The 21,837-nt window shown below is 42.0% G+C and overlaps 1 protein-coding gene across 2 annotated transcripts in view; it reads left to right on the forward strand.

The window, feature by feature from the left end:
- The window catches only part of OSBPL5 (oxysterol binding protein like 5), a 173,451-nt gene that overhangs the window by 15,880 nt on the left and 135,734 nt on the right, over positions 1-21,837 (forward strand). The window lies entirely within an intron of this gene.

Consider the following 21,837-nt stretch of genomic DNA (forward strand, 5'->3'; position numbering starts at 1 on the left):
TTTTTAGTCTTTCTTTTTTATTCATCTGCTCTGCATGGGCAACCCCTTATGCTTTGCTGAAATCTAAGGCTATGTAGAGTTAGCAAGATTGTTCTGCAGAGGGTACCCTGAGTGCCAGAGAAGTCATAGAGCCATGGAGAATGATTCCAGTGTGTCCTGCTTTCCAGCTGGGCTGGCAAAAATACTGTCTTGATGGTATATGTTGTACTGCAAAACAACCATTTTCTGGCTAAAACACAGCTCAGTACTGGTGTAACCCTGCTGAAATGACTCAGAAAGGCTCAAGCTTTGTCCTGGAATGGCTTCCACAAACAGGAAGCCAACCCTCAAAGAACCACACTGATGTGCACACACCCAATGCTAATTTGGGCACAGTAAATATCATCCTGACTCATCTGTTGGCTTTCTCTGCCACTCTTTCTGGAGGATAAGGACTGCAGGTTTTATGGATGCTGTTTCTAACAAGCAAATCAAATCCTTCAAGCCTGCAGGAAAAGTCACATCCCCTTCTCACTACTGTAATTTCCACATCATCCTGACTGAAAAAAAAAAGGTATAGTTCTGGAAATATATCTAGAGGTAGGCTCCAAAGGGAAGAATCTTTAAATTTATTTTTATTCTTGTAATTAGATGCCTGAGGAGGAACAAAAATCTCTCTGTGAGAGTATAAAGTGCTCACCAGTTAATGAAATGGAATCAATATCAGGCATCTTAAGTGATGATGTTATGTTCTCCATTAATTTGTTTTGCACTCATTTATTGTGAACCTCTTAAAAGAGCTGGTGATTGAAAAGACATATGTCTTGAAAGCATAAGGATTTATTCTGGAAAAGCATCCATTGTTAACAGTCCCATGTGAAAACCATCTAATTGTATCATTGGTAGCACTGGGGTCTCATTTATCTTCTCTTTTTGCAATTCCAAGGTTTAGTTGCATTTGTTTCTATTTGTACCAGCCAACCTCATTCAGGCTGGAGAAATGTTCCTTCTCTAAAAGGTTCTTTCAGGTTGAAAAGGGCTATAGGAAAAATGAGAGAGCTCTGTGTTCTGGAGAGACATTTATCTCAGTTCTAAGGCTGGCACAAATCTTACAAATCCCCTAAATCCTCCCTTTAAGCCTTCCCAGAAGGGTTCTGGCTCTGAATGCTTTCAGGTGTGGGTTCCTTATGCAGGGCTGTGTTTCACTGCACAAGGCATCTCTAGAAGATGTGCCTGGAAGAAAAACCAGAAGAATTAATGTACAAAACTAGCACCTTCCCTGTTTGTTTCTTGTCGTTTTTAATCTCACCCCCAAAATCTTCTGGAAGTCAGGTGGAGAATCCCCAAACAGGAGGCAGCCAAAATCTCTGTAAAGAAGCTGGCTTAACATAAGCTAGCATGGTGACCATGCTGAGCTGATGCCCAAGAGAAATGTGTAGCAAAGATGAGAAGGCACACAATTTGCAGGTAGAAGGCAGCATCTTAAACACAAAGCATTGTTCTCTTTTATATCTAGCACTTGCCTGCTGGATACTGGGCTCAGACCTCAGCTGGTACCCGAGGGGGGATGGACTCTCTCTTCCACTGTGCTAAGTGAGCACTGAGCTCAGCAGTGAGCATTAGGCCCCAGAGTGGCTTCCTAGTGCATCCTCTGGTGCACAGCAGGCTTCAGAGAGCAAAGCTTTGCCCAGGCTTTGTGCTAGGCATTTCTGGAGTGTCTCTGATGGCTTGTCTGCTGTTTTTTATTTTATTTTTCTTTGTACTGGACTAGACAGGATCCAGAAAAGGTTTTGCTTCTTTTTACCCCCCTTTTGGGATGAGAAAACAGGCTAGCAGCAGGCAGTTTTCCCTAACATTTATTGAAACCTTTCAGCTTCAACAGCTCCATGTGTGCCAGTACTGAACAATAAGTGCCAAACTAATTTTTTACAGGTGGATAAATGAGGTGCCTGAGTGTTTGCACATGTGCCCCATTTATTTCAACTGGCACTGTAACATATTAGCTCAGGCTATAGGCCTGTGCCCTATGAAAGAAAGTGAGGTGGAATAAATCAGTGCAAAGCACGGATGCTCCTGAGGTAGATTTTTTCCAGCTAGCTGGAGTTCAAGTACTGCTAAAGCAGACTTCATGTAGCAGGGCAGAACAAGCCTGTCCAAGGCCCTGAATATCTAAGTACTCAGAGATTATTTTGAAGACTTTACAATGTGAAGGATTACAGCTCCTGGGAAGAGGCAGGCTTTCCATCTGTACTTTTAAAGTCCCAGTGCAATACCATACCTATCATAATTTTTCTTCCCTAAAATGAGGGGTGGGACAAAACTAAGGGAAATTTTCCCATTTCAGTGGTGTTTTGGAGTGGTTTAGTGAGGAATTATTAATGGTAGCCCATTAACCAAATGGTTGCACACACTGAGTTTCATCGAGGTCTAATGACAAATGCCATGGACTAAGCACCATCTTCTTTCTGTAAATTGTTAACAATTATGTTTCCAGTACTACCCACTCATGCACATCACCCAAACTCACAAAGGTGGGTGCATCCTCCTTGCCCACACAAGGTGGCTCCCCCCACCCACAGCATCTCCTCACGTCTTTTTATCTCCCAAGGCTGTTTTTCTTCCACCTCCCTAATCCTGCACCTCGGTCCTAGGCCCTGCTATGGGTGCCTGTGGAGGGTGCAGGCAGCAGTGGGAAATGGGGGCCTGCTTCTCTGGGAAGAGTTGCTTGCTGCTCTGGGAGGTGTGTTTGTGCTGGGCTGATTAACACCAAGCCGCTCCATGGTGTTCAGTGGCACAGAGAGAGAATAAAAAGAAGGTGGTCCCCAGAGCCCAGTTTGACTCAGGAGTTGAGAAAGTGCAAGGGAATGCAAGGGAATTTGAAGAGACTGTGGCCAATGTGAGTCGTCAGCCAGTGTGGCATCAGCCAGATGTGGGAAGCTGCCATTGCTTGTAATATAATATAGGCCTGAGGTGCTCACATTAGCCTTCCTTCCTTCTTCCCTGAATGATGTCAAGGGTAAGGAGACTTTTATTTAGCTTTTCAAAAAGAGGTAGATCCTAAATACGGGCAAAGTTTTGGGGTTTGAGGGGTTTTTTTCCCCCTGCAGAAAATTCCAAGAGGATTTTCTGTGTTGGAAAATCACAAGTTGACTGAAGAATGGCACTGGGAAAACAAGGTGAAGATATGCAACACTGGGCTGCCAAGAAACTTTCTGGCTTGCTGATTCTGTAAGTATCCCATTAGACACTAGCTCTAAACAAGCTGTGCATCTTTTTATAATCTTGTCTTATAGGGCAATTTAAACACTGCTTGATTATCAATTCTGATATCCATTATGTTGGAACGAATAAGTGTGCTATTTTGTGCAGTAGATAAAACTACTAGTGAGATCATATTCCTCTTTTATTTTTTAATGGGGATTTCTTAGATGTTGCTCCAGTTCTTGTAACTTGAAAAAGAATGTAAAAGAATTTGGTGTGTTACTGAAATGAGCAATGTTAAGGCATAACCCACCCCATAATGGGTTGTTGTCTTATCTCAGCTTCATTCAAATGAGAGTGAAGCAACTACTTTGCTGAATTGCAGTATTTATTATTTAGGCATGCAACATCCACTCTGTTATAGTAGTAACAGTCTAAGAATATCAGGTCAGCCTGGCAATTACTAGCTGCTTCATTTATTTGTGGAAGCAATTTGTGCAATTCATTATCTTTAAATGTAACACAAGAAGTTTGCTGCATTTTAGTTTTTTTCCTAAGAATTTTTACTGTATTTTACTGCTCTGACTCTTGCAGAGTCATTTTTAGCTGATGGGAAACAGAGTAGGAAATGGGTGAAAAGACAAATTCTCTTTGTCCTACTATAGCACAGTATAATGTCGGTAAAAGATAACACCATTTGTTCTAACAGCTCATTGGCAGTAGCAATTTACCTTCTACCTTAGAGTATCTGATTTTGACCTCTTACATGTCTTTTATACCACTGTAATGTTAAGATTCTTAAAAGCATTTTGATTTCAGCACAAATGCAGCAATGTGATTAAAGCAGGATGAAGCATCTACTTAAAGATAATTATGTACTTATATATGCTGCTGAAGATGACTTTCCTGCTGATTTATGCAAGGAGAAAATTGAGTCCAAAAATACCTAGGAAATAAGGCAGGTATCTATTTCTTTTGAGATACCATATCCTCTCTCCTCCTCTTTTTTCCATATATCATATTAAAAAACTATCTTTTTTGATTTTTAAAGACTCAATAAGGGTGTTTTCTGCAACTATGCTGATGTCCCTAAATTTATGCCAGTAAGTTGAATCTCCATATGCTTTCTATCATTCCTTAGCAGTCTCACTAAGCCTACAGTATCTGTTAAAGCTGTTTTGCTGTTTTAACAGATACTGTTAAAGAACAGAAGTTTTAGAAGTTTTAGAACTTCTATTTAGCTTTTTGTTGTTGTTCTTCTATCTTCTGAAAAGATTGATGTTGACAGAGACTATTAAGTTTTAAATCTTTGGTTTCCTTCAACTTAGTGATGATGGGACACTCTCTGCAGTCGCAGAACCTGTGCAGGATATACCAAATCTCCCTGCCAGAACCAGGGAACTCTGCTCACCCCTTTAGGAGTGCAGCCTCATTCTCTCTTTCAAAGCTGTGGACTAACAAGTGAAGGCCAAACCTTCTGGGCTTTCACAGCACACTCTGATACTGGAGCACTTTACCTGTTTCCTACTGGTCCAGCGTTTTCCAAAGCCCAGTGTGGGCAGACTGTTAGTCCCCCAGGGGGCATCTGTTTAAGCGTGGCTAAATGGCACCATTTACCATTAGATGGTGCTTCCAGCCTGTTCCTGCCTAACACTCTTGTTCCTGGGATCCCAGCCCTGCAGCCACAGTTGCTGTTGGAGGGAAGAGGCCCTCTCGCTGGCACTTGCAGTAGAGCACCTGATCTAAGCCCAGGGAGCAATTTTTTGAACTAAGCCCAGGAAGCAAAAGAAAGCCCAGGGAACAATTTTTCTCTTCATTTCCAGGCAGGGTGCTTTGTGGAGGGTTTATCTGACTTTGTGGTTACTCCAAGCTAGGAAATAACACCTTGGTGTTGATGTATAAGGTGGGAAGTCTTTCCATGTGGCAGGTTAACTTACAGTCCCTCACAATCTGCAGCTATGGAGAAAAAAAAGATAACCTGTGTCCAAGAAGTTTAGTGACTGGATTGCTGCAGTCAGGACAATTAATCTATTCCTTATTTCGAAGTTTATTAAAACACACTGCTTTTCCTGATAAGTGGTCATAGTCAATGACAAATATTAACCCAAAATCCATAATACGCCCTCTGGCACACTGCTCTATACATTGTGCCAAGTGTGGTTATAATTCTACCCAGGTGCTTTGCTGCCATGGCCTTGAGCTACTCATTAATATTTGTCCAAAGAGTGCCTAAAACATGGGCATACCTAAAATGTGAGCACACCAGAACGTGTGTTGATAGCCAAATTATGGGCACGGGTGGCACACACTTCACTGAGGCCTGAGTGAGTGCAGGTAGCTCAGTTTGGTTTTGCCTGGACCAGCATTTTGCCTTCCCAGGGCTGATGCACCCCTGCAAGCGAGTCAGAGAGGCACATGGCATCCTGGGCAGCCAAAGTTCCAGGTACACAGGAGAGAGGATGTTCCCCTTTAGTACAGTCACACCTGGGGACTGAAGTGTTTCCTTCCTGCATGTCTGGCCAGGCAGCAAACAGGGAATCCCTTCTGAGCCATATACAAAAAGAAGGCATACCCTGGTTTTGAGGGTGGAGATACCAAAGTGCAGGACACGAAGCTCTGAAGCTGGAATGTGGTGGGTTGGGGAGGTGCTCCCCAGACCTCTCTCTGGAGCACTGACCCACAGCTCCCAGTGAATCAGTGCTTCCAGGAGTATGAAGCAGGATGCAGCTTATGGCAAAGATTGCAAGTAAAAGAGTTGTAAAAAGAAAATGTGCAGAGTTCTTGAGGCCAACCAAGAGCATTTAAAAGAGGTCAAATGTAGATCATAATGTTTAGCCTTGGAAACATTGAACTCTCACAAGCTACTTTCATTTGCGTATTTAGAGAAACAACGCAGCGTGTTGGGGCCTCAGTTTGGGTCGGGTGCCTCAATATCATGAGTGAACAGTAATCATAAGATCCTGTCTCTTTAAATTAGAAAAGCCAGAAAATCATCTTCCTGAGCCTTCTTGCTATCACAGAGATTTACAATTTATGTGGTATTTGTCTTTTAACCCGGAAAAAAGAGGTGACAGCAAATTGTGTTCAGATGTTCAGATAAGCTCTAATATATGGAAAGAAGTCAATACTCAGAAAAAGCTCTCTGTGGGCTCCAGTATATAGATTTGCCTAAGAAAAAAATCCAGACTTATGCAATAATATGTATTTGGGAATTTATAAGAGGGGGATAATACTCTAGTTTGAATGGGAAGTGGGGGAGTTTTGAAGGGAATGTTTTCTCCACTGTCCAAACAAAGAGCCAGAGCAAGAGGACAATTCCCAGAACCAGTCTCATCAATTTAGCAAGACCTCATCTGCTTAGGAGCAAGCATTAATTGATGTTGATTGTAGCAATTTACTTTTCCACTGGTGAAAACAGATACACAACCTTACCCTTTGGAATTAGATGCTTGGATCTCCAGGCCAGGAAAGAAGCACATGGAGATGTGGACTCCTCCTGAGCCACAGGGCAAGCACAGAAATGGAGAGAACTCTCTCCTTTATTTTCAGCTTTCTGGCAGTGTTCATAGGAGCACTTAACCCTGAGGCAAAGAGGTCAGCCTTTGGCTCCTGCAGAGAAGAAATGAAAGGATCCAATAGCACAGCAATTCTTTAGTCTTCTTTTCTTTTTAAGCTATGCATGATTCATGGGTTACACTAGAATCCCTCCAGCAGAAGGCCATGGATCATTAATGCACAAGTCCATAGGATACGTGACTTCTTTCTGGTTTTGTTACAAATCACATTGTCTACCTTGCACACAGCCAACTTTACCTGTGGCTCTCAGCACCCCCCATTTACAAGTAAATTCTCTGTGCTCCAACGTGTCATGTTAGATGCACCTCCTGTACAAGGAAACCACCTCTGTACAAAGAAACCCTACCACTTCAGGAAAATGTGCACTGATGAAAGCAGTCAGTGCCCAGGAAGAGTTACACAGAGCAGCTTAACTTACACACTGCAGCAGGTCACACTAATGTAATTGCTGACCCTCTGCCTTTGGGCACAGAGCACAGCATCCATGCCACCCCGTGCAGTACAGGGTGGAGAGGATGCCCTTCTGGCTTCCGTTTAGTTCAGGTCAGACAAAAGGATGTTTTGTGTTGAACTTGAAGACTATCTCAGATTTTAAGTAATTTTTTTCACTCACTGTGTGTTCTCTTTGTGAAACAGTAGCTGTAAAACACATTAACAACTGTTGTCCAAGATGTCTGATTGGATAGTAAAAAGCTAAAGATAAATAAATAGGCTGGGGTAGACAGGTACCAAAAAGTAGCAGATGGATCATCAGTGGAGCACAGTGTGATCAAAGGTACATTTATTTGCAATAGACTATGCACAGAGGAAAATAAGATGTTTCTACTTGTCTGAGTGGCAGTAAATTTGTACAGTAACATTGATTTCTGGGGTTCTATGTGCATGAGTGCTCAAGATTGGACTTGTTTGTAAATGTGCTCATAAATGTGCTCATTTTCTCAGCTAAGCTTCAGTTTACTCATAATACCCCACCTAGCAAAGCCTACCTGTCTTCCCAGCATGTTCCTCTGAGAGTGGATAAAAAGGTGACTTTTCCTCTGCAGCTGAAGGAACCTCCATATGTGCCCCTGTCCTTTATGACTGGGGTTGCATGGGAGTGGGAATTGCAGTCCAGCCCTTTATAGTGCTGCCAGAGTGAAATACAATAGTTGTGCCCTGGAGTCCCACCACAGATGAATCTAAAACCTGCCCTCAATCAAAGATAACATCACTGTCACTAATAGTAAGTTATTTTAATATAATTTTCCACCTTCATCCTTACTGCTCTTACAGGGAGGATCCAGCTGTTTGAGTGTGAACAGCTCCTCAGTTAGCAATTTCAGGAAATCAAAATAGATGTTGGGAGAAGTGAAAACTTACAGATTTGTGGCCAACTGGGACTCATCTCCTGCCCAGCCTCCAAAGAGATGTGCTTTTCAGGGCCAGGCAGCTGTATTTGCATAGTGGTTTTTGTGGGCTCACCATTTCTCAGCAACTAGCTTTGAAAAGTCTCACTTGACTCCTACTTCCGGGTAAAAAGAGCTGCAGAACACCTAAGATTGGTTTGGTCTATTTTTGCCCCAGAAGGTGTCACTGAAGAGCCAGGAAAGGTGCAGGTTTAGTAATAGTTTTAACTGGGCTCTTAACTGCAGTCTCAGGAGGTGGAGCCTGGAGGTTGGAAGCAATTTGGAGTTACAGATTCCTCTGCCTGCTGTGGATCTGGAGAATTTTGCATCACAGAATAAATACCCTGAAACTTGCAATGCTGTGTTATTTCTCAGCTAAGTCATCCCACACTCTGTAAAAAAACCAAGCCATTCTTGGGAGTTTGGTGGTGGGAGTTTGTTTTTTATAACTTACCTTTAAAGGATTGTGTTCATCTTCTTGCTCTTCATGCTATATCTGTTGTGTCAACATTATAAATAATGCATAATTTTAAATAATATCATTTAAGATAATTTTATTGTCTAGGTCTTTAGGCCTTTTCTTAAGAATAGGAGGAAGAGCTGGGATTTCCAATTGCTTTGCTATGATTTATTATTATTATTATGCATTGTCAATAATCATGGAAGAAGCACAGATTTGGCAGTGATGTAAGAGGCCTCAAGCAGCTTGTACTGTGAATTCCACAAAGAATGAGTTATACACAGCAAGCTGGGTATCCTTCTCTCTATTTGGAAAAGGTAGTTTGAGTTCCAGTTTTAAGTATTTTCTCCAATGTTAAGCATTTTAGAATTTAGAATTGATCTGATACTGAAAGCAGATTTACGAAGGCTCTTCGCCTCCATGATGGATATTGGAAAGAAATTCACCACTGATGTGGCCAGAGTAGAAAACCCTCTCAAAAGGATATTAAATGCTCTGCTTTTAGCCAGTCTCTTAACTACTGAAGACTAGGCTGTGATCTGATCAGATGTGAGGGGTAAGATTATCCTACACCAGTCTACTGCTGGCTGTTGGTTCCTTCCCCAGAAACATCTGCTGCTGTCTGAGGCAGGGTAATGGACTGGATTATTGCATCCATTTTCCCATTCCTGGGCTTAAAAGAAAGTAATTGGAGGGTCTTAAAAAAAAAAAAAAAAAGGGGGTGGGTTAGGTGATGTTGGGCTCTATAGCTGGTAGATTTCTGGCCAGTTCTCTGCTCTTCAGAGTATTGATATTGCAGATCTCCTCCTTTCCTCTAGTTTCCAATAGCATGTTCTCAGCTGAATTGGTTTGTCTTGTCTATAGATTAATACAGCACAGCTCTTTGACATATTGTAGCTCTCTGAAGTAAAAGAACAAAGGAGGGAGAATACATTTTTCCCTGACAAAGCTATGTCAGGTTAATTTCTCCAACCTACTTCCAAGGTTTGAATGAAGAAATATGAAAAAATGTTCCAAAGTCACTAAAAAGGGTTTCTTCTTGTTTGATAAAAGCCACTCCAGTTTCACTGTAGTGAAAATACAAATATTTTTCCTAACCTGCTCAGCATCAGATGAACCACAAAGAGGCTGCAAGTACTTCCAATGGCAGAAATACCATAAGCTCATAGGAAGGTATAAGGAATAGGAGTGTATAGGAATGTTTAGGAATGTATAACTTATTTTGTTTCAATGAGAGGAAAATGTGCTGAAGCCCCCACATTTTTAACAACATAATAGAGTGTACACAGTGACATTCTGCTAAAAAAGTTTGATGTTCACACTGAGGGAGTAGAGCAGAGGAGACTTGCTGGTTTCAGTGCTGGAATTTTGCCATTTAATCTTTCCTCTGGCAGATCAGCATGGAGATTACATAGCCTCTGTGCATTGTTATCCACAGAAATAAAACCTATAAGAATTTGTTCAGCCATACTCCCCACTTTACTGATCCTTTTTTTTATTTCAGCTGCTAATCTGCTAAGGATTTCAGCCTTTAGCTCAGGGTTATCAGGATGGCATTGTGAGTGGATAACATCTGTTTCAGCTTTCATCCATCTAGAACACAAGCATTAATCACTAGAAATGGAGTGTGAAATGGAAAGAAAAGTTAAATGCACATTTAATTCTGAATGCTCTTGGAGAAAATGTCTTTCAGGACCTGACCAGAGGGAGAACTTCACTGCACTATAACTGGGTTTGCCAGTGCATTTTACATGAAAAGCTGGTCATTATCTGACAGAAGTTCTGCTCATTTCAGTTTATTTTAAAGGCACAAACCTTGTCCTATCTAATTTAAAAGAAATGTTTAAAACAGCTAATCCCAAAACAGGGCATCTGTTCAGCTTAATTTGGTTGTGGTCATCAATAAAGCTTCTCTTCCCATGCTTTCTGTGCCCCAGCTCACACCTGGAGCCCTGAGCTGTTGCAGCCTCATGCTGCAAATGGGTAGCTGTGGCCATGCTTTCTGGGAGTGCTGAGGAATATATAACAAGGACTAGGAACAATCTGGGACCAAGACACACTAAGCTGACTCAATAGGCCTTTTCCAAGCTGAGTTTATAGATTTTCAGAGATGCTGTAAGGAAATATGTTGATTTTCTACTGGTCTGGCATGTGTCATAGGAGCTAGACTCTTAATTTTTAACTCTAAGACAAATGATCAGCCCTGCCTTGATGGGAGCAATAAAGCACAAGATACTGTGACCAGAGTTAATTTGGGTTGTTTCTGAGCATGTGTACTTCTCTGACAGCTGGATGGGAAATGTTTACAGCACAATGGGCTGGATTTGCTCCATTTTTGGAAGATTTATGTGTGGCAGGTATCCTGTCTGCATTGGAGATCATGTTGGGTGGTGGCTCTGGAAAGCTGAAGATGGAAGATGGCTAGATTCAGACCTAGCTGAGGATACATGTTTAATATCTATCCCCTTTTGCAGAGGATGTTTCCAGCTTTGCTTCTTACATCACTGTATGCTCAAAAAGCAGGCAGTAATTATCTTCTGAACCTATTAGAGAAGGCTTCTTTCAGAGTTCTTCCAAAACCACAGAAAATAGTTGATGCACAGCAGTCAATACTACCTACTTCTGTCATTTTAAAACCTCTTTTTCATCAACAGATCATTTGTCAATGCATAATTTCTCTGCAGTGCAATGAATTCAGCAGATTACCTGCCTCTGTATCCTTTATCATTCTTTTCCCTCGTCATACTTGAGACAAACTGTTCTCAGCATCTTGATCTCTCAAAATCCCTGAAGAAAGCCATTATAGCTCATTAAAAACATCCCAACAGCCCTTGCCCATCCATCAGGTCAGTGCTATAGCTCTGGAAGCATCCTGTTTCCAGATCCTGAGAAGGATGTCTCTCTGGGGACAAGAGAAAAACCTGTTAATGAGAGTATTATTTCTCTAGCATTTCAAAGCTGAGCCCAACCTTAACCTTTTCATAAAAATTTCTTCATTTGGTGCCCTCCCTCTGACTTTCTTGCAGTTTAACTGTAGGTAGGCTTAAATACATTCATTTTATGCATAGCAGCAGCCAAGCTTGCTCTGTATTCTGGGAAGCGTTTCTGCAGGCCCTCTGGTCCTTTGATTTCCTTGTGTGCTTTGCTAAGAAGTGAAATAGTTAATGTTTACTCATTACAGTCACAATACTTGTCAGCTGAGTTGGCATCTTTTCAAGGGAAGGGAATGTCATGCAGCAGAGACCAGCTCAGTCTCTCCTCAAACTCGGCTGATCAACATGGGAGAGTCACAATAGAAAGGGAAAGAGAGAGACTTTGAACCTCTCTAATTAAACCAGCAGTAGTTCCCAGGAGGACACACTGTGTCTAAAAATCAAAGCCTGTCTTTTTTTCTGTATATTGCTGCATATGCTTTAAGCTATTCTGACAAGATCCAGTCTTCACCTAAAATCAGTGTGTCCACCCTGGTCTAACATGAATCATCTCATTAGACCAGTATAACCAGGAAAAAACAACTGCACAGACAAGCTCACAGGTATCTATTTACATTCACTTTGTGTTTAGAAAAATCCTTTCCCATTCTAACAGATAAGAATTTGCTTTTACAAGTGAGGTGAGAATATGTCAAGCAACTGCCACACATTGAATCCTTTGTGTTTTCTCAAGCTGATGACATTTACCTGTGCTTTGAGTAAGAATGAAGAGTCTGTCACCTCCCCAGATAGTCCTTTCCTACTTTTCCACCCCCAACTTCCCACTACCAAGCAAGTTTTTCTTTCTGTTAAAAAAAAAGTAGAGAGGAGAGGAAGAGAGAAATTATTGGCCTTACGCTTTTTGGGTTATGTTGTTTAAGGTATATCTTACTGCCCTTCTTATAGAAAAGACAAATAAAGACATTTATTACTTGGTTTTACTTCTGCAGAGATAAAAGCCTAAACCCAGAATACCATCTCTAACTGATTGGTTTCTTCTATAAACATAACTTTTCTTCTTTGCAGGTCTTTTTAGATTTGAAAATTTCTTCCATTCTGAAAACTGGTGCTTTTAGAAACCTCTTGTGAATTTTAAAGGGAAAATCTAACAAACTCACAGGAAAGCAATAGAGGAGTCAGTGACTGTTTTTCTGTGCAAGTACTGAAGTGCAATACTGAACTGAGATAAAATATTGTTATTTATATCAAAATAGGAGTAACTGCAGTTCTAGACATGGTAGATAAGACATCAAGAGTATAAAATGTATGTAAGCAAAGTCTGTGAGAAATATTTCATTCTGCACATGAAGAATTGAAGGCATAAAAGGTTTGCAAAGAGAAATTCAGCATCTGAGGCCAGAACCAGGACCAGTTCTTTTCCTCACCAGATCCTCCTTTCCTTCCATTGAGTTCTATGTTCTGTACCAGCTCAGAGAACAGACTTCTTGAAACTATTTAGTATTCACCACAGAGATCAGCCTTGTAATTTTGTGAAAAGTAACATCTGTTCAGGGAGAAACTGTATGTACATGTGTAAGCAGGTTTCCAAGACAAGTATTTCAGAGAAGAGGAAACAATTTTGCTCAAATATCCCTAAAAATTACCAGCCTATTTAACATAATCCAGTGACCCAGAGCAATCTTCCTGGGGAAAGAAAAAGAGTAAGTGATGATGTCCAGACCCCCACCTGACACCAAGTGATATTGCTCCTTTACAGATCTACTCCATTATGGTTTTGCTGCCTGATAAAAAGAATTTCCTGTCAGTGGCAAGTGCAATTTTTCAAAACCAATCTGTATCTTGGACTTCCCTCTGGCTTTAGGCAGCAGAGCCTTGCATCACTGTCATTGCTGATACAGGCATCCTGTGAGTTGTCTGACTGTGTCCAGAACTGCTGAGGTTTGTCTGCATTCACTGGACAGTTTGACAGAGCTGTGAGGAACATGAAGCTTTGCTGCAGAAGCACAAGCTGGCTGAGATGCTTGGCACAGCTCTGATGAAAATAGGATAAATTTGAAGGTTTGAATATGACTCCACACCCGTGAAGGTTGATTTGGATTTTGTTCTGCTTAAAAAAACTCTTTTCCTAAGAGTTACTTGAGGTACTTCTGAAAAGCACTACCAAATTAGCTCACCATGTTCAAATGTAGTTATTTTTTTCACTCTGAGAATATTTTATTCTACCCATTATGCTTTTATCTTCTTTGTAGCCACTGGGAAGCAGGACAAGGATTAGTTGCATATCAGAGAATCTCCTGTTCTGGGCAGCAAGAGATCATTGATGGTCTTGAACTCTGGTTTCATCCCTATATACTTGATGAACATTACACCTTTAATTGTACACATATAAGTAATAACACTTAACTAACGCATTCCATATATTTGTGGTTTTTTTGCAATTTCTCAGTCAATGTAAGCACAGGTAGCATTAGTTGTTCAAACCTATGGTATGTTTTTCGCTGATTGCCTTTCAAAGGACATCTGTTCTTACAAGTTGGTCTTACTTTTAATGTCTGTATCTTTACTACGAGAGTTCAAAGTGAAAGGCTGCTACATTTAACAGTTCATCTTCAAAACAGTGGCACAAAACTGCCATGTGACAATATGTGATTGAAAAAAGCAGCCTTTGGCCTCATGGCAAGGCTTGCACCCAGTGGAGGCCTGGTGGAATGTGGGGCTATGGTGTCCCAGCTGTGGGATCTGCTTTCAGCAATGTCCTACATGAGTTAGCTGCTCCACACAGCTGTTTTCCCCTGGCTGTCAACAGGGACAAATATCCTGACCTTCACAGCCAGGTATAATTGAGGGAGCATTACACAGAAGGGCTAAGCAACATGCTCCAAGGCTTGTGCAAACCTAAGGAGCTGTTACCAGGCATTAGATAAGATGGCATGTTATCCTAAAATCTGTGTCTTTGCATTCAGGGTATTTTTTTCTATCAGTATCTTCTTTGGGTTTTTTCAGTCAGCAGCCTCTTAGTTTCTCAGATGTCACTCTCTCTCTTTTTCAGACAGATCAGCAATGTGATTTTGAGGCAAATATCCAGATCATTTTTATTTACTGCTCTTTGATTCATAGCCAGAGCAGCCTCAGAGTACATGCACCTGGAATCCCTTTCAGTGAATCAGCAGGGGAAGATGCACTCTAGGAGCATGCCTAATTTGCTGCAGTTGTTGATGGATGCTGACTTGATGGAACCAGACTAAAGCTACTCCAAAGCCAGTTCTCTGAAATGCAAATAGTGTGCATGTTGCATCCTCACTAGCAATTTCTTTGCCTTACAGATGTGCTCCTGCTTGCTAATGCAGCAACAGCACAAGAAAGTCACACACCACACCAAGTCTGGCTTCACTGTGTGAAGGGATTAGGAGACACAGTCACTGACAGGGTAACAATACAGTTCATCATGGCTGAAAACATAATTTAATTTGCAAAATGATGGAGCAATTACCTACAGTTCTCTGTGGCCACCATCAGGTCACCCATGTGGAGGACCTAGTTCTCAAGGTATTATCCCACTATTTCAGGACTCCAGTAGTAGCTAAATCAAGCCATCCTCTGTAAGAGCACCTTTGTGTTTTGACTGCAACAGCACAGATCTAATCAGTGACTCTGGGATCAAACCAGGTCCTTTGTGGCATAAAAGGGACAGACAATTTGCTCTGGAACAAACCTTTATGTGCCGTCCTTTTGGGCTGTAAGTCAGAGCATGGTCTTTGACAGTGTTAGATCTGTTCTCAGGAAATATTTTTCATTCAGGCTTCAGTGTTTTGTGTTTCATTTCTATAATTGTAACCTGTGACTGTTACACTGGACAGGTCTCCCTGTTTGCATCAAAAGGATGACAAAAATACTGGCATCCCTCTGTGCAGACAAACCAGACGTCCTTCAGAAGCAGCAAAAAATATTATTGTACTTTTTCTTCCTGATCTCCTTCAAGCCCCTGTGGGAGTTCACCGGAGGCATCAGCAATAACAAAGAGTCCTTAAAATGAATTGTAACAGCCAAGGCGACTTTTTTGCTTGATCACAAATGGAGCCAGAAGATGAATTTTGGAGAGAAGAGCAGGGAAGAAGCTGTGAGAAGTTCCATAATTTATTAGAGATGAGCTGGCTACAAGAGTGAGTCAAGAGTCAAACAAAATAAAAAGGGTCAAGAATGAGAACAAACACAACCTGGGAAGCAGCTGTAAGCTTGGGAATATGATACAATGTTATTACAAAGCTACTAATAGAGCTGATTTGTGACTCTCTGGCCTGACCTCCAGATCAATACTATACATTGAGCGTCAGGAGCTAAATTCAATCATCTTTAATTCAAAATGCCCCTCTCTGGAGAGAACAAAGTAGTAAAAAAATAGGAATTAAGCTGTGATTTCTGTCTGTCTAGATCCAGATCTACCTATGGACAGAGTATTGATCAGTCAATACATAACTAAGTATGTGTGCAGAGATTGGTACTGGCCCATATGAAGATCTATGTGTCTATGTTTATGAGTCTGATAGGAGAATCTTTTATAGAAATACATGTGTTGGATTAGGTTTGCATGGCCAAGATTTGGTAGCATGAGGACTACAGAGGTGGCTTCTGGGAAAAGCTGCTGGAAGCTTCCTCCCTGTCCAGCAGAGACACTCCCTGACAATCCAGAGATGGAAGTGTCACTGGCCAAGGCTGGGCCAACTAGAAATGGTGGTAACCCCTCTGTGATAACATATTTTAGAAAAAGAGAAAAAAAATGATTGCACAGTTGTAATTGTGGCCAGAGAAGAGGGGAATGAGAACATGGGAGAGGAACAGCCCTGCAGGCACCAGGGTCTGAAGTGCAGAAGGAGGGGGAGGAGGGAATCTCTGCTGAGATTCCTCTGCAGCCCGTGGTGCAGCCCATGGTGAAGCAGCAGTGCCCCTGCAACCCATGGAGATCCACAGGGATGCAGAGATCCCCCTGCACACCAGAGCAGGTGGATGCCTGAGAGGAGGCTGTGACCTGTGGGAGGCTCACACAGAGAGGAGCCCACACTTGTGCAGACTCTCCATAGTGAAGAAGCCCCATGGAAGAGTGACCCGTGCTGCAGGAGTTTGGAGAGGATTGTTGCCCAGGGGATGGACTCACATTGCAGCCATGCTAGAACTTCATTTATACACATATTTATATGGTCAGATTGGATGGGACTCTGATCAACCTGATGTAGCTGAAGATGTCTCAACTCACTGCAGGGAGGTTGGATTGGCTGACCTTTAAAGATCCCTCCCAACCCAAACTCTGCTATGACTCTCCTTATGGGTATGTTTACATATACATGAATGTTTTTGTTTCATCCTTTGAGACTTTGTAACAGCTAGCTTGCTTTGTAATTAGCTTGAAACCTGACCAACAACAAGGGCTATTGGAATGGTTTTGAATACCAAATTGGTTTTGTGTCATGTCTTATCAAAGTTTTTGAAATCTAGCCCAGATTTCACTGGACAATTTGTCAGATCCTGGATATCTCGGCTGCTTTCCAGCCTGCTGCAGAAGGAACCTTGCTCCCTAGATCAGCTCAGTATGTTGGGCTATTCTCTGAGATGATACTTGCAGTTAGTTAACTGGCCAGGCCTGTGGGAACAAATCAATGACAGCCAAACTCTTTGATGTATTTTTCACACCAAAGCCATAATGGCAGCATTCAGCTTAATTTGCTGGCTTAAACATTTGGAGGAAAATAAAATAGGTCCATGGTGCTTGATATGAACTGGCTTCAGCTGAACAGCAAGAAATTAGAAACTTGGGTAGTCACAACTAAACATCATTTAACTCTAGCTGTAGCAAGACCCATGTATGTGGAACACAGACTGTAGTTCAGGATTCCTGAATGAGTGCCTTGAGACAGAAGTTTACATTGGTGAGGGTGCAGGGTAGGGAAAGTAAGGTCTGCCCTAGAAATCTTGTTTAATATAAGATACCTAAGATCACAAACAATTTCTCTGGAATGAGGTCTGGGGTGAAGTAGTTGAAATGGCATTGTATTTAGATTCCTGAAAAATATCCTGGAGGCTAAGGTTATAGAAAGCAGGGCACCATCCAAGCAACTGATGGGTTGGATAGAGAAAATAAATCAGGTAAGAGCAGCTGGGATCTTTTATCTTGTTACTGGCAGGTCTTTAAAGCTGCCTATGAAGCCTGTGCTACAAGCTCCTGCTGAAGACTTTTCCTGAAAGCTCAAAATCTTGTTGGCAGGACCACCAGAGCTGTGAGAGGCTCATGAGCCCTTTGGAGGCTTGGCCCATGGGGTGAAATTGCTAGCCAGATAACCTCTTTGCTGTAACTCAAGGCCAAGTGTGGACATGGGAAAGCTTTCTGACCACAGTGTGTGAGTAAAGAAAGATTTTCAGTTTATTTACCTACTCCATCTTCTGCAGTGCTGTTCCAGGCAGGGATCATGGCACTAACATGGCCAATATCCATCATTCATAGAAATGTCTCCTAAGATGAGCTCAAGGCAGACCATAGGGTCTGCAGATAGGAGACAATGCAGCAGAAAAGGAGAAGAAATACAGAGCAGCAAGATCTAAACAAGGTCTCAGAATTGTGTTATCTGCCCACCTCAGCCAGACTGAAAAGAAGGATGGCAGCTGATCTCTGATACTGTACAGTGAATATACTAGCCAGGAGAAAAATTTTTGCTAGCAATCCACTCAGGAAAAGTTACCTCTGCTAACAGAGACAGACAAGAAAACAAACAAAAACAACCCCAGTCAGAAACATCATCTCAGGGAACACACTAACAGAAAGGAGCTACCACAGCAAACAGAAGTCTGCAGGATCAAAACACTGTGGCGTAGATACTCCCTGCACCTCTTACTGGGTCCCAGCTTTCAGCAGTATCAGTCACTGGAAATTTTCTTCTACCTTTTGCCACAAGAGGACTCCAGTCTCCAGTGGCTCCCAGGGAGATGGTTGTGGTTTTTCTATCTAACTTTTCCAGAGACCTTTTCCAGCAAACTAGCAATTAGGATCCTGGTTTAGCAGCAGCTCTGTTTTTCAAAATGTAAAATGAACAAACATGCTTTTTTCAGAGCTCTAAACAGACAGACTACTATTTGTTAACAAGAAACTCCTGCTCTATCCATCTATGACATTGAATATTTTTGCTAAGGAACATTGCACTGGAAAACCCTTGTGGGTAAAAGTGATCTTTTTCTTATCATTAATTGCATACAGCTGTGTTGAAGCTTATGACTAATGATAAAGACCCGTGTTTAATAACATTTTTTTCACTCATTTGTTTTAAGCTTCCTGCTTCTTGTCTCACTATGTGCCATGAGCTTAAGGGCAAGTATCCTACAATGCTAACAACCATTCATATGATGTCTGATTAATGTGGTTATGGCTCTAGAGCCATTGTAGTAATTATAATGATAGAAATATGATCCTGTCCATTTTCATTTTAATAGAGACCAATAAATATATCTTATGGCTTTTATGGCATTTATCTATCTAGTCATGAAGGGGAGCTTGTAGAACTATTGTAACTATGTTGTGAGATATAGGAAAGCATAAAACGCAAGTCTGCTGGACTCTGCCAAATGAGCATGCATTTACAGTTCACATAGATGGGGGTCTGATCTCTGCTGGGGGAAGAGGAGCTCGTTCAGCAGCTGTGAAAGGTGGAGGATTGAAAAGGAAGATGCAGGGGAAAGCACTGCAATGATTTCCTAGGCAGGCTGCTGACCTGAGAGAACTCAGTGCTCTCTTTGTTGCTGCTGCTCACCTGCCTGTCTGCATCTACCACAATTTCTAGACAACACTGATATTGTGTTGTTGCACATCTCCAAGGGTTGCTATAAAAATATGTGAGATACAGTGTTCTGTTTCAGTGTTCTGACTATCAAGGTCTTCAAGTTGCATTATTGGATTGCTAGGACTGAAGTAATGACAGCTGAAACAGCCTGATTAGACTCTCCCAGCACTAGAATTAAAGCTTATTGTGCTTTGCTGCTTTCATTACCCTGTTTATGATAGAGTTCACACCAGTTTACAAGGCGTTTTAGGACAGAATTTTGTTTCTGTGGTAGGAAAGTTTAGTGTTACAAACACTGGCAAATGCCCAAAGGAAATACCACAGCTGCCAACCCCCTGAAAGGAATGCTGATTTCTTCCAAAGGAGAGCTGAAGCCAGAAGGGTCCTCAGCCCTAACTGCAAGGTACATCCATCAAAGAGCTTCTGTCAAAGGGATATGTGATATCTGGGGGACACTGATGAATTAGCTTTAAGCTAGGGAGCTCAGGTGGCATTAGGACACAGCAAAGCTCACCCCAAATGCACAGCTGGGTTATGAGCTCTGTACTACACATCTAATCCCTGGGGGTTTTATGATACACACCTCAGGTGTATCTGCATGGACTGCTGACAGCACATAACCAGCAGATGTGTTTCTGAAGGGCTGTTAACAGAATAGACACTAGAGGGCTGTGGAAAATGGTCTTCAAAAATATTAGTGTTTGCATTGCTTACTCCCCACCTTTCTGTGGGGGACTTATAAGGGGGAGAACAGATCTAGGTCCCAGCTTTGACAGACAGACAGGGAAGTGATGGATTGCTCTAACCCAGAGCCAGGGGACCCATCTGGTGCAAGGTCTGAAGACACAGCAAATTCAAGTTCAGGGCTCCCTGGACCATAAGAAATGCCATGGCTGCACGATGCAAAGCATCAGTCTGAGGTAAATTTTCTCTCATTTTCTCCAGTTTATGGACAAAATTTTGACAATTTAACTGACAATTCTGTGTATCACTAATGCCTCATGCACTGTCCTAGAGCATATAGGAAAACCTAATGTATTATCTTTTTTATCAGGGTCTCTAACTTTTTTGACATAAAGAATTTTGGATGCTCAGTTTTTTATCAAATGAGTGTTGTGCAGCAATGTGGCAGATGAAACCCTAGTAATCATGGAATGATTGCCTGATAAGAAAATAATTTAGTAGAAATCTTAGCCAAAACACTTTTAGAAGGGTTTTAAAAAACGTCCAAAATGGAAATCCCTGGGAAGTGAACTTTAAGTCCCACCAAGATTCATGTAGGGTGCTAAAAACTGTAGATCTCTGTAGCAAAGTAGCTGAGAAGCCATGATGGGACAAAGCCAGCCTGGATGCAGACAGGTGGACCAATGTCAAGTCCATGCTTTTGTTAAAAAGCCATTTGTACCAGACAAGGTGCTGGCAAACTACCTGGCTGCATTTGAGTGTTCCAGCTCTAAAAGCAGAAGGGAGTGGAGAACACAGAAAGGACTCCAGTGTGGCCTGGAACAGACAGGACAGGAGGCAGCAGGGAGAGTGAGAAGGCAGCATGAGGCAGGGTGAGCTGCTTCATGCTCTGAGAGGATGGCTCAACCTGGCAGTGCCCTGAGCCAGGGTGATGAGAGGCCTTGGCATCTCCATGCAGTGCCCTGCCCCATTGCACAGTACAGGCTTGCCCTCAGGGTTAAATTTTGGTGAGGATTAAGTGAAAATCCGGACCAACTTGAAGGCAGCTGGAATCATGACAACTCTCCACACCTTGCAGATGATGGCAGAAATCACAACAAATACAGGTGAATTTAGAATCACCTGCTCTATGCAAGTGATTCAGGGGCTTATTTAATGGGTAGAGAAGTGCTGTGTGAAGAGCAGGGGCAGCTTAGGCTGTGTGAGCTGTTCATTGTTTCTGCTGTGTTTATAGTACTTCTTTCCAGGGAAGAGCAAAAATGGATGTGACTTCTCCTTCCCACTTCATGCTCTACTCCTAGCTAGGTACAGTGCATTCTGCTCTATGTCCCATTGAGCTGACCAGGAGAAAATCAGCTACCTCTACTGGCATTAGGTATGTGGATATCAGTGATGCAGGGTGAAGCCTTCCCTGGATCCCTATCAGTGATCCAGGGAAGCCTGGGCTGGAGTTGGCTGGAGGCAGTAAGTGAGAGAGATTATGCCCTGGTCCAAGCTGACCTTGCATCTTGGGATGAATTCAGGATTTTTCATTAAGATCTGGGAAACCTTTTCAAGTAATGAGTTGCTTTTTCTTTAGTGCTGGAAGCTGGCTTCCCGTGTAGTGTGAGGAACATCAGAGCTAGAGATCTTTGTCTTGCACACGGTAAAGAGAAAAAGGATCTGGCTTTTTATGTGAAGGGTGGGGTAGTAAAGCATTTCAGGCACATGATTTAATGCTTCTGGTTTCAGAAGCATGAGTCTGAGCTTCATGCTGTATTTTGCACCAAAGCTTCAGCTCTACATGGGTGATTCAGACTTTA

Source organism: Molothrus aeneus, chromosome 6 (genome assembly GCF_037042795.1).
Source record: "Molothrus aeneus isolate 106 chromosome 6, BPBGC_Maene_1.0, whole genome shotgun sequence".
Taxonomy (NCBI): domain Eukaryota; kingdom Metazoa; phylum Chordata; class Aves; order Passeriformes; family Icteridae; genus Molothrus; species Molothrus aeneus.